Raw genomic sequence first — 11,344 nt, forward strand, 5'->3', positions numbered from 1 at the left:
GGCCTCTTGGCTACAATATATCCATTGATGTAAATCCTCCTTCTTTGTCCAGAAACCATTAAATATGCATATTACTACTTTTGAATGGAACTCAAGATAGAGCTTATTGACCTTTGGAAGATTTATTATCAATGTTGGCACCTGGTTCATTTGTTCCACAATATAGGGATCAGGGATATTTGGGGGGATATCTGATTTTTTGTGTGGATTAGATCTTCCTTTAACCACATCTTTGAAAGAAACTGGACCTTTGGAGCTAGATCCAGGACATCCTCCAAGTAATCTCATATTAAGGATAATAGTCGAATCTCATTCAATTCCACAATCTTGTAGCTTGTTGTGTTCTTGCTATAATTTCCCTACTTAAAAAAGGCTTTGGAGGATTGTAGGAATACCCATCAAATTTGTATCTTCCACTTTAGAGTTTGGATCTGATATCCAGCCTATACTTTCATAGGAGTTTCTTTCCCATTCAGGCATTTAACAAAAATCTGGATAAAATCTTCCATAGGTAGATCTGGTTTACGGCCCTCAAGGTCCCCCTTCACTTTTGATGCCATTTTCCAATGCATAACTGGTGAAGGGATCCGTAAGGACTTATACATATCTATAATTAATGGATTTAGATTTGGTATTTGAGGAATCCTTTCTACATGGTTTTCCTCCAAATCTAGGCCAAAGTAGCAGATCTGAAGACAAGGGGCACAGATCTAATCTCGTTTTCTTGGAATTTTTGCTCCCACATCAACCACTCCTCTACGAACAAATCCACAATGGGAAGATGTAGATCTACAATTGGAGGACTGGATCCACATGAAGTTGTGATTAGATCCACTATGGGAAAGTGTAGATCTACGATTACATGATTGAATCTGCATGAAGTTGCCATGTAAGAAATCAGATATGCCAACACCTTCATAAATCCGTCAACTTCAGTGAACTCAAAAGAAAGATTCACCGCCCTTTCATCAACATAGGAGATGAGCTTGGTCCTTTGACTAGAAACATCCCCATCGATGGTGGCCACAAATCAAAACCTGATCTATGTGTCAACCTTACTCCTCTGTGATTTCTTATCACGGGGAGCCCATTCACTAGGGAGATTTGAATATTTGCATCTCCACTTATCCTCTGAGATCAAAGGCATCCCAAGGTGAAAATTCATTCCTTCCGCCACAAAGAAAACCTTGATCTCCCATCTTCCATCAAGTGTTATGATACTAGATACCGCAGTCGTGATCCGTGACTTGGGCTTGGTGCATAGATTAGATTTATGACTCACGAAAATAAATACAAACCTGGAACTAGCCCTAAGCACAATTTCCATCACTCCTTTTATCCCTTCTCATAACTTGCGTCCTAAAAATATTTTCATTTTCACTATTTTATTTTTATTAAATATAAATTAATTAATTTATATAAAACTCAGTTTCCAACCAAATTTCTAAACCCAACCTAAGCGCAACCTAATTCTTTAATAAAACCAAACCCTTTCATCACACTCTCAATGTCACCATTACACCACACTTTCTCGATTCCTATATCACTTTTTCTTCATGTGCGAGTATAACGGCTTAGTCAATAATTAAGTTGTCACAAAACATCCCCATTTTACCAAACTTTGGCTCAACACGAGTCTCCCAATGACTTCCAACTATTACAAATCATATGGAATATTCACCTAAACTCATCATGCTCTTAAGACTCAAGCTCTGGCATTTGAAAATCCATGGGCGCGAATTCTACTACCATACCCTTTATCATATGTATTTACTGGATTTTATATATACTCTAATGTTTATGAATTTATCTCACACCTTTTATTAGGTGCATTTGGTGGATTTGATATATAATTTAGTGTGGTTTATATCCAAGATGCATGAGACAAAAATTAATAACCTTGGCATGGTGTTGCAAGCATAGAATAATCAGTTTTCTTATGAATATGATTGTAATGATAACAATTCTCATGCAACATTATTATCTATAAATTAATTAATTTATATAAAGTTTAGTTTTCATGGAAATTTAAAAACCCGACCTAACCCCAGCCTAATTCTTTTATGAAGACCTTGCCCGTTTCACGAAACTTTGAATGCCACCATTACACCTCGACCTAAACCCAACCTAATTCTTTTATGAAGACCATGACATTTCACCAAACTTTGAATGCCACCATTACACCACACTTTTTCAAGACTAGGCCATTTCACCAAACTCTAAATGCCACCTTTACACCACACTTTTTGGATTTTTATGTAACACTTTTTTTGTGTGGTAGTATAATAATATAATTAATAAAAATAATTTTTAAGTGTGATTTTTTTGGAGTTTTTTGGTAAATATTTTGATTAAAATTAAATAAAAAAATTTGTGACCAAATCTTGAATCGTCATATTTAAACTAATTTTTTTTAATATATAATTTCAACTAATTGTTGTTGGGAAAAGTATCCAATACGGAATGACCCTATCCCACTCTAAGGGTGATAGTACCTCAACAACAACTGAATGCAAAGCTATTCAAGATTACTTCTTTATGAGATGAGAGAGAGAAGAGAAAAGGGATCCACTAACCGTTATCTTCCACTAATGGTTGATCCAATCTTCCCTCTTTGCTGCTTGCTCCTAGCTCCTTGTTCTTTCACTGGCCCAGCTACACAAAGATCCTGTAAAAACACAAGGAAAGGAAACTACAAGAAGCATACATCCATAACTGATTCAAGGATTAGAATAAATCAAATATACAAGCATCAATTCACCATAGAGATACATGCATATAGAAGAACCTCAAATACTTTATTAATAGAAGAAGTAAAGTTCTGAGAGTGTTACAACCATAATAGGCCCAATCCAGCAACACCTCCCAGCAGAAAGAAATCTCCTCTTCACCTCCTTCAAAGCAATCACCCAATAGTTCTATACTCAAACCAACAACACTTCCTTACTTGCACAAAATTCCAGCCTCCTCAGACCTCATGAGAGAGCTCTATATATAGGAGATTTGGAGAAAGGATGAGTCAGCTTGAGGCTGGCATGAAGCTGACTAGTGTCCTCTCCCACTTCAGTTATACTTCAGTTCTTGAGTCCACTTGGAGTTTCTTGCTTCCACTTGGAGATCTAGATCCTCTTACTCATCACAAGGCGAATTCCCTGATCCAAGTGTCATTTTGGAAGCTTCCTGGGCATTTGACACCTTGCAGAATGACTGTGCCACTTGGCCAATCTCGCCCAGTGCAGGTAGCCTTCATTGCTTTTGACATTCAGCACAGGTACAGAGTGGAGCAGTTGACATTCAGCGCAGATGCTCAGTGGAGCAGCTGACATGATCCAGAAATAGCTTGTTTTTGAGTGTTTTCAGGTGGAGAACTGATTTTCAGTGCTGTGGTTTGCTGACCTTGTTCCTCTAGGGGTAGGAACAACATGTTTAGGGACTTTGGATCCCTTAGATTATTGACATTTCATGCTTCATGCTGTTAGGCACAAAAATGTCTATAACAGTTGCCCCATAAAGTATGAGGTTGTTTATCGGGTGAAATGCTTTATCAGGAGGATCCGAAGTTCATTCAATCGCTGAGAGGTGCCCTGTAATAAAATACAATACAATACATTATTTTTCATTCTGCTTTCATGATCTAGCTGAGGCGGGCATTCCCATGCTCAGCTTTATAAATTCATTTTGGTACATAGAACAGACGATCGTCTGGTGGTAGACTGATAATTCTCTGCTGAAATTATCATCCTTTGAGTAGGATGATCATCTGCTGCAATGATGTACATAACAAATGTCTTTATATCCTGAATATATATATCGTAGCCCGGATGGATGAAACTAGATCCGGGGTCTTCAAACTCGTTCGATCTTCACTCTAAGTACAAGTCGATCCATGTGAGAATTGCGCTGAAGTCGAACATGGAAAGACATCGCTTGATTACCGGTCAATAATGTAAACCGTTAACAAGCGCGAGAGGAATCACCGATAATGATAATGACCCTCAAGGTACTGCAGTACAATTCACGTGGTGTGAATAAAGGACTTGGCGTCGAACACCACGCAAAATCTTCTGGTCGAAGGTCATTGATGTATACCTGTCGCCGGAAGTGAGAAACTTGCCATTGAGGCATGCAAGCTTCAAAGTACTGGGGGGGGTTGTTCCTAGATCAACTTCTTGGATAATGAGCTGAAGTCGACAAGAAGCGATCCGTCAAAGGAGGGCCTTAATGAATCCCACATCAGTGACACGGAACGGAGCTAATGATTTTAGTGGAGGTGAAAACAATCTGTGAAATATGATTCAGGGTGGCGATCATGGGTGGATGAAGGATAATGTATGGCAGTGGATGGGACATGGTTGACTCTTTCTGAACACATCTCTTGAACATATAACGACACTGATGTGATGGATCGGTAGCATTACCCCAAATGTGGATGGTTTGGCGAGGACCATGGTGATGAGACCGGTGAATGAAACAACCCAACCCGATGTGATACGGAGGACAAAGTGTCATGTTCAAGAGCGACTTGCTACCATTAAAGCTTTGAGGTTCTCCCAATTTTTCCCCAGTCATTTCTGACCAGTACCTCTTTATTTTTGTCAAGCTTGAGGAGGATAACATATGCTTGTTCTATAACCTACCCTTCGGGCAAGCCCATCGCTATGTTTTAACGAGCTTAGCAATAGGGAAACTCGTTCTCGTCTAAAGACAAGTTTGTCGCTATTTAATCATTTTAACGAGTCTAACGACAAGGAAAACTCGGTCCTTTTCATTTTTAGAGAGTTTGAAAAGGTACAGAAAGTCAACTCCAAAATTCCTTTTTCGTCATCTAATCCCTTAAGTCCGAAAAAGTATAAAACAATACAGAAGGGATGAGTTTTCGATAACTTTAACGAGCCAGATAAAACAAGCGCTCGGCCTTTTTGTGCAATAATCCCTCAGGTCCAAAAAGATTAAAATCTAGAGGAGGGATAGCTCTTCCGGTCACTTTAACGAGCTGGAAGGCCAAAACTCGGCAAACTTTTCATATTTTACGAGTCAGGAGAAAAGAGCTCAAAGAAGACTCGTCTTTTGAGGAACGAGTGATAAACAGGGATAGCAGCGGATTCCAGGTACAGGTTGGAATTTTCCAATCACGGCAGTGTCACAAGGATGGCTAAGTGAAATCACTCTTCGCAGCTGTTCCTCAAAATGGGTAAACAATCATATGGAGGTGAACGATTGGCCAAATGAAATGGAGGTGGCGGGTGCAAACACGACCAAGGCTTTTATGGCTAATAAATTTACGATCATAATGGTTATTTACCGGTACTGGGTTCATTTTTTAAAGAGCTTGAATGCGCCAAAACACTGCTCAAAAGCTTATGTTTATTTTTTAACGAGCATGAACTATGACGCTAAAACTGCTCGGATCTCGCTTTTCTATTTTTTAACGAGCATAAATTCCGCGGTAAAACTGCTCGAATCATATGGTCAAATTTTGATTTTTTACCATTACTAGCTTTTCTCTCTTCAAATATAGTACTGCTTTTTTCAATTGTTGCAACAAACTTTGTTAGAAATGAATAATATTTGCATGAAAATGAGATTATAACCCTAATATTTCACTTTAAACTGTGTAAAAAGCCATTAAAAGGTGTTTTTACCTCTCATTTACCATTTCATTTGTATTTGGTTTGTTGGAGCTCTGGAGGTGCCTCTTCCCCCTTGATTTTCACCAGCTGATTCCGGGAGATTCTGCGGACGATTTTCGGTGCCGTCTGGACCAGGTAGGAGCTAAACCCTAGCTCTTTCTTTTCATGGTTTTCTTTTCCTGTTTTTTGCCTGTTTTCCGGTCTTTCTGAGCCCCTGGGGTTTTGCCAGGGCGCCCTAGGATCAGCGCAGGTTTCCCTTTCGAAACCTGCGCTGAAGGTCAAGCTGCCTTAAGGCAGCCTAACCCTCAGTGCAAGTGGGAGACTTCCTGCCTACGCTGGGCTCAAAAAGACTGAGCTTTAATGTTATTTTTGATGAATTTTTCGCCAGTTTTTCATCAAATCAGGAATTCACTCTTTCTCTTGTTTGCTTTGCAGGGAACCTTGAACAAAATGTCCCTTACATGGCGAGAACGAGAACATGAAGAGGAGGACATGATTGCCCTCCATGACCCGGTCACGGTGAACGCGCTGCGGAACTGTGGCCTGCTGAAGTTCTTCCGTATCTCTAGCATGAGAGCACAAATTTCTTTACTGCAGTATATGCTTGATGCTTGGGATCCTGTTAACCAAGTGTTCCAGATTAGGGGGAAGACCATCCCCTTGACTATAGAGGACATGTACTTCTTGACTGGGTTGTCAAGACGAGGTGCCTTCATTTCCTTATCAGGTACGGCCCGGGGGACTGATTCCACCAGAGATTATGTCCGCCAGTATTGCAGGGAAGGTTCTCAGCCGAGCAGAGACGGCAAGATTGTTATCCGTGAGATTACTTATCGAGCTCTCAGGTCCATTCTGTTCACTATTGGTAGGATGGCCGGCAGCGCAGCTTTACATGTTGCCAACAGGTCTTATATGCAGCACGCCTTGGAGTGTCTCCAACCGAAAGTATTCAACTGGTGTGATGCGGTACTTGTTCAGATGAAAAGTCAATTGACCAAGGTAAAGGACGGGAAGCTGAAGAACTTTGGATTTGGTTCTATTCTGACTGCCTTCGCCTTGGAGAAAATCCCACTGATGCAGCCCAGTACATCATACTTGACTTGCCTTCTCCGACCGAGCCACGCATGCAGAGGTGGGTTGACCACATGTCTAGGCATGCAGGTCAACCTCAGATTACTTTTACTGAGGCCTTCTTTAGGTGGTTCGAGCGCCAGGAGATGGCGTTTTCTGAGTATCCATATGTGGGTATGGATTTCCGAGGTGATCCGGATTTGGTGCTACCGGACGGCGAGCAGTGGGGTGCCATTGGTAAACTCTTTGACCATATTACTGTTTATTGTTCTTATTCATAATGTTGCTGTGCTTTATTCTATCAAGACTTTTAATCGTACTCTTGGGTGCATGCAGATATTGGTCCTGTTCGTCCCGCAGTTCGTCCGAGATCGCCAGCTGTTTCCCCGGCAGGGGAGCCTGCTAGGAGAGTTGTTATTCGCGATCTTGACGACACTGAAACCCTTACAGTTGTGCAGGAGCAGGTTGAGAGCCTTACTCGTGGCCTTCCGGATGTACAGATTGACGAGTTACCTTTACAGATGCAGCGGCATACTATTGGTGTGCCTAGACGATGGACTCGTCTCTTGCGCATGATTGCACAGGCCGTGACGTACTATCATGAGCACCACTAGGCTAGGGTGCCCCCTAGCATCTTTTTGAGTTTTTAGGTCATATGACCAATTTTGTCTTGGTTACAGAACATTATGTATGAACTTATATAAACAGCTTATATATTTTGATTTTCGGGTTTTACTCTGGTTGATTTACGTGATCCATATGTACAAATTTTGATGATGTGTCCTTTTTATAAATGTTGCAAATGTCTATCTAACACATAGTTTGCTAATGAGTCAGTTAATGTGTTTAAGTTTCTTGAAATATGTTGATATTGAATTGAATCAAATTGTCTTTCCAAGATCTTAACCCTTAGGAACATGCGATAAATAGCTGGATTGCGAACAGAATATATACCATTGAGTTGTAGTATTACGAGCTGTGAGTCTAGCCTGACAATTAGTCGGCGTATGCCACGTGTGATGGCATCAGAGAGTAGTTCTATCAACGCGCTATACTCAGCGATGTTATTCGTTGATTGCCCAATACATACACCTCTGAAACTTACTAACTCGCCGCTTGGATAAAAAATGGCCCAGGTCGCGGAGGACAGGTTTCGCGAACTACGACTCGCTCCGTCGGCATATCCAACACTTGTCTCCATAAGGTTTGACATCTGCAACGAACGAAAAAGGCGGATCACTCGACCAGAACAAACACTTTAGCGAAAACAAAATACAACAAAAGCATACATGTTACTATTTAAGCATAGTAACGCTTGAGGTACAACTCGTTGCGGGGCTGCGCCAGTGGAATTCCATCGTAATCCATTAACTCGTAGGCTCCTTTTGCTAACACCCTTTTAACAATATAGGGGCCCATCCATAAGGACTTGAATTTTCCTGCTCCCAATTTATCGGATTCTTGGTCATAAAGCAAGACCAAATCACCTTCTAAGAAGACACGGGGTTTGACATTTTTGTCAAACTGAGCCTTGACTCGTTTCTTATGAGCTTCGTTAGCCAAAGCGGCGTCACGACGGGTTTCATCCAACTGGATTAATTCCAAGAAACGAGCCTCTTCTTCTGAAGTTCCGGGGAGGAGGTCGATTGCGAGTTTAAGTGATGAAATTTCGCACTGGATTGGTAAGACTGCTTCCAGGCCATACACCAGTTGAAAAGGTGTGAACCCAGTTGCGTTCTTTACCGAGGTCCGGTAAGCCCACAAAGCTGAGTACAGGATTAGGTGCCATCTTCCTTTATGAACCCCGATCATCCTTTGCAACATACGCTTCAGGACCTTGTTGATTGCCTCAACTTGTCCGTTGGCTTGCGGATAATATGGGGTAGAGCTGTCGTGAGATAGCCCTAGCTTGGCAGCTAATTCGACCATCATGTGATTGCGAAAATGCGACCCATGATCTGTGACTATAGCCTGTGGTACGTCGAACCTGGTGACTACATGATTGAAAAAGAAAAGGGCAGCTGTTTCACCAGTGTTATCCAATGTAGGCATCGCCTCGGCCCATTTGGTAAAATAGTCAACAACGACTATAATATACCCATGCCCCCCGGTCGAGGTGGGGTTACATTGCATGAAATCGATGCCCCACTTGGCGAAGGGCCCAACAGCAACTATTGGCTGTAAAGGTGCGGGTGGTCGTCTGGTTTTGCTATCAAAGATTTGACAAGCATGGCAACTTCTGACTGCGGTTATGCAATCTTTGAACATAGTTGGCCAGAAGTATCCTGCTCGTAAGATTCTTTGTGCTGTTGCATATCCAGACTGATGCCCTCCACACGCGCCTGAATGACAATCATTCAGGGCTTTTTCGGCCTCCTCATTGGTAAGGCACCTCCTCAGAACTGTATCGACACCACGACGGTAAAGTGTATCACCGAAGATCATGTAGTCTTTTGCTTGGTATCGTATACGTTTTTTGTTCGGAGCGAGAGGTGTTAGGCTTGAATTTTTGGGTTTGGAGATAAATTATGATATCTCCATACCACTCATTGCTTACAGATATCAGAAACAAACTTTCGTCCACGATTGACTCTTCCGATGTTTCATCGTTGGACAACGATGGGAGATCGCACAATAATTCTGCGAAAACCAGGGCCTTCTTTGATTTGGATTTCACAAATTCCAGATCAAAATCTTGAAGGATCGCTATCCATTTTGAATATTTTCCCCCCAGCAACTGTCGCGACAGTATATAAGTCATGGGGTTGCAATCTGACAGGATGGTAGTTTTCCGAAAGAGGACATAATGTCGAAACCTTTGAATCGCTTGAACAGCTGCAAGCGCTAGTTTTTCAACATAAGAATATTTACTTTCTGTATCGTTTAAGTTTTTACTTAAATAATAGATAGGATGTTCTATTCCATCGACTTCTTGAACTAAAACCATCGCAATGGTCGTATCCGCTGCAGCTAGATACAGGTTAAAATCTCTTTGATAGTCCGGGGCATACATTAATGATGCTTTTACTAGACAATCTTTCAGAGCATCAAAAGAAGCTTGCGCCACCTGGTCCCAGACAAAAGGTACATCCTTTTTCAATAGACGAGTATAACCCTTAGCAAGTTCTGCGTAATTTGGAATGAACCTCCTCAGAAAGTTTGCTTTCCCTTGGAGTTTCTGAATCTGAAGCAAATTTGAAGGTGGAGGAAAATTAATGATTGCATGAACCTTGCAGGGGTCGAGACGAATCCCATCTTTAGAGACTACAAAGCCAAGTAAACGACCAGAACCGACGCAAAACACACATTTGTGCGGATTGAGTCTTATCTTGTAGTGTCGGCAACGTAGAAATATCGCTCTTAAATGCTACGGATGATCAGTCCGCTTTCGCGAATGAGCCGGAAGATCGTCGAGATAAGGTTGAACAATGTTCTTGATGTCATGGAAGGCATAATTCATCGCCCTCTGAAACGTCGCCCCTGCGTTCTTTAAACCAAAGGGTAATTTTCGATAAACGAATGTGCCCCACGGACAAATAAATGCAGTCATTGACTGGTCCTATGGGCGGATATTTATTTGATTATACCCAGAAAATCCATCCATAAATGAAAAGATTTCACATCCGGCGCATTCATCAATTATTTGGTCGATGAAGGGTGTAGGGTAGTTGTCCTTCGGACAAGCTTGGTTTACATCCCTATAATCAACACACACTCTAATCGTCCCTTGTTTTTTCATAACAGGGACAATATTCGATACCCAATCGGTTAGAGGAACCGGGTAGATGAACCCAGCATGGAGGAGTTTTTCAACTTCCGCCTTAATGGCAGCGGCTTTCTTCGGGTGCACCTGCCGAAGCCGTTGCCTTACTGGTTTGACATCAGGATACATTTTAATTTCATGTTCAACGATACTCGAGTCAATGCCTGGCATTTCATCATATGACCAAGCGAAGACATCTCTAAATTCGCGAAAAAGAGCGTTATATATTTCCAGTTCTGAAGGGGAACAACCTTTGCCGACATAAATATTCTCTACAACATCTGTTTTGGTCGAGATATTTATGGCTATAGTCTCTTCAATATTGGATAGGTTTCGCTCGGAATCCACCGTATTTACAGTATTCGTTAGGAACTCAAATACTGAAGGGTGATAAAGGTCACTTTGAGTATCTTCTTCATATTCCGGAAGAAGGGAACGATGGTGGTGATCATTCCATGGTGCCCCCTCAATCATCATTGATTGTAAGATTCCTTCGTCAGTCCCATGTACTTTCGACCAAGGATCTAATGGGGTTCCATATTCTCTAGTTCTATCTACCCAAACGCTTGACGAGCGTTGATTTGGGCTCGCCTCCCATGCTTGAAACATTGATTGCTACAATATTTCTAAAGGGCTTGGGGGCAAAACCATTGAATGATCCATGTTGACCTTCGTGGAAGATATCATGTTGCAGGTTGCTACAAACGGTACATTTCCTGTATAAATAGGAGGTGGTAGCGCGAAAGTTCCCATCAATGTGGGGTCTTTCAATAATCCTACTCCGATATCTTGAATTGAATAGTTGCTTTCATGGATCATGGGGATGCTTCCCGTAACTTGTGAACCATTAGGGAGGAAATTTTGCTGGTCGACGATCGTA

The sequence above is a fragment of the Pinus tabuliformis genome, chromosome 2_2 (genome assembly GCF_031772625.1).
Source record: "Pinus tabuliformis cultivar Carrire ecotype Pingquan chromosome 2_2, CPIR1, whole genome shotgun sequence".
Classification (NCBI taxonomy): Eukaryota; Viridiplantae; Streptophyta; class Pinopsida; order Pinales; family Pinaceae; genus Pinus; species Pinus tabuliformis.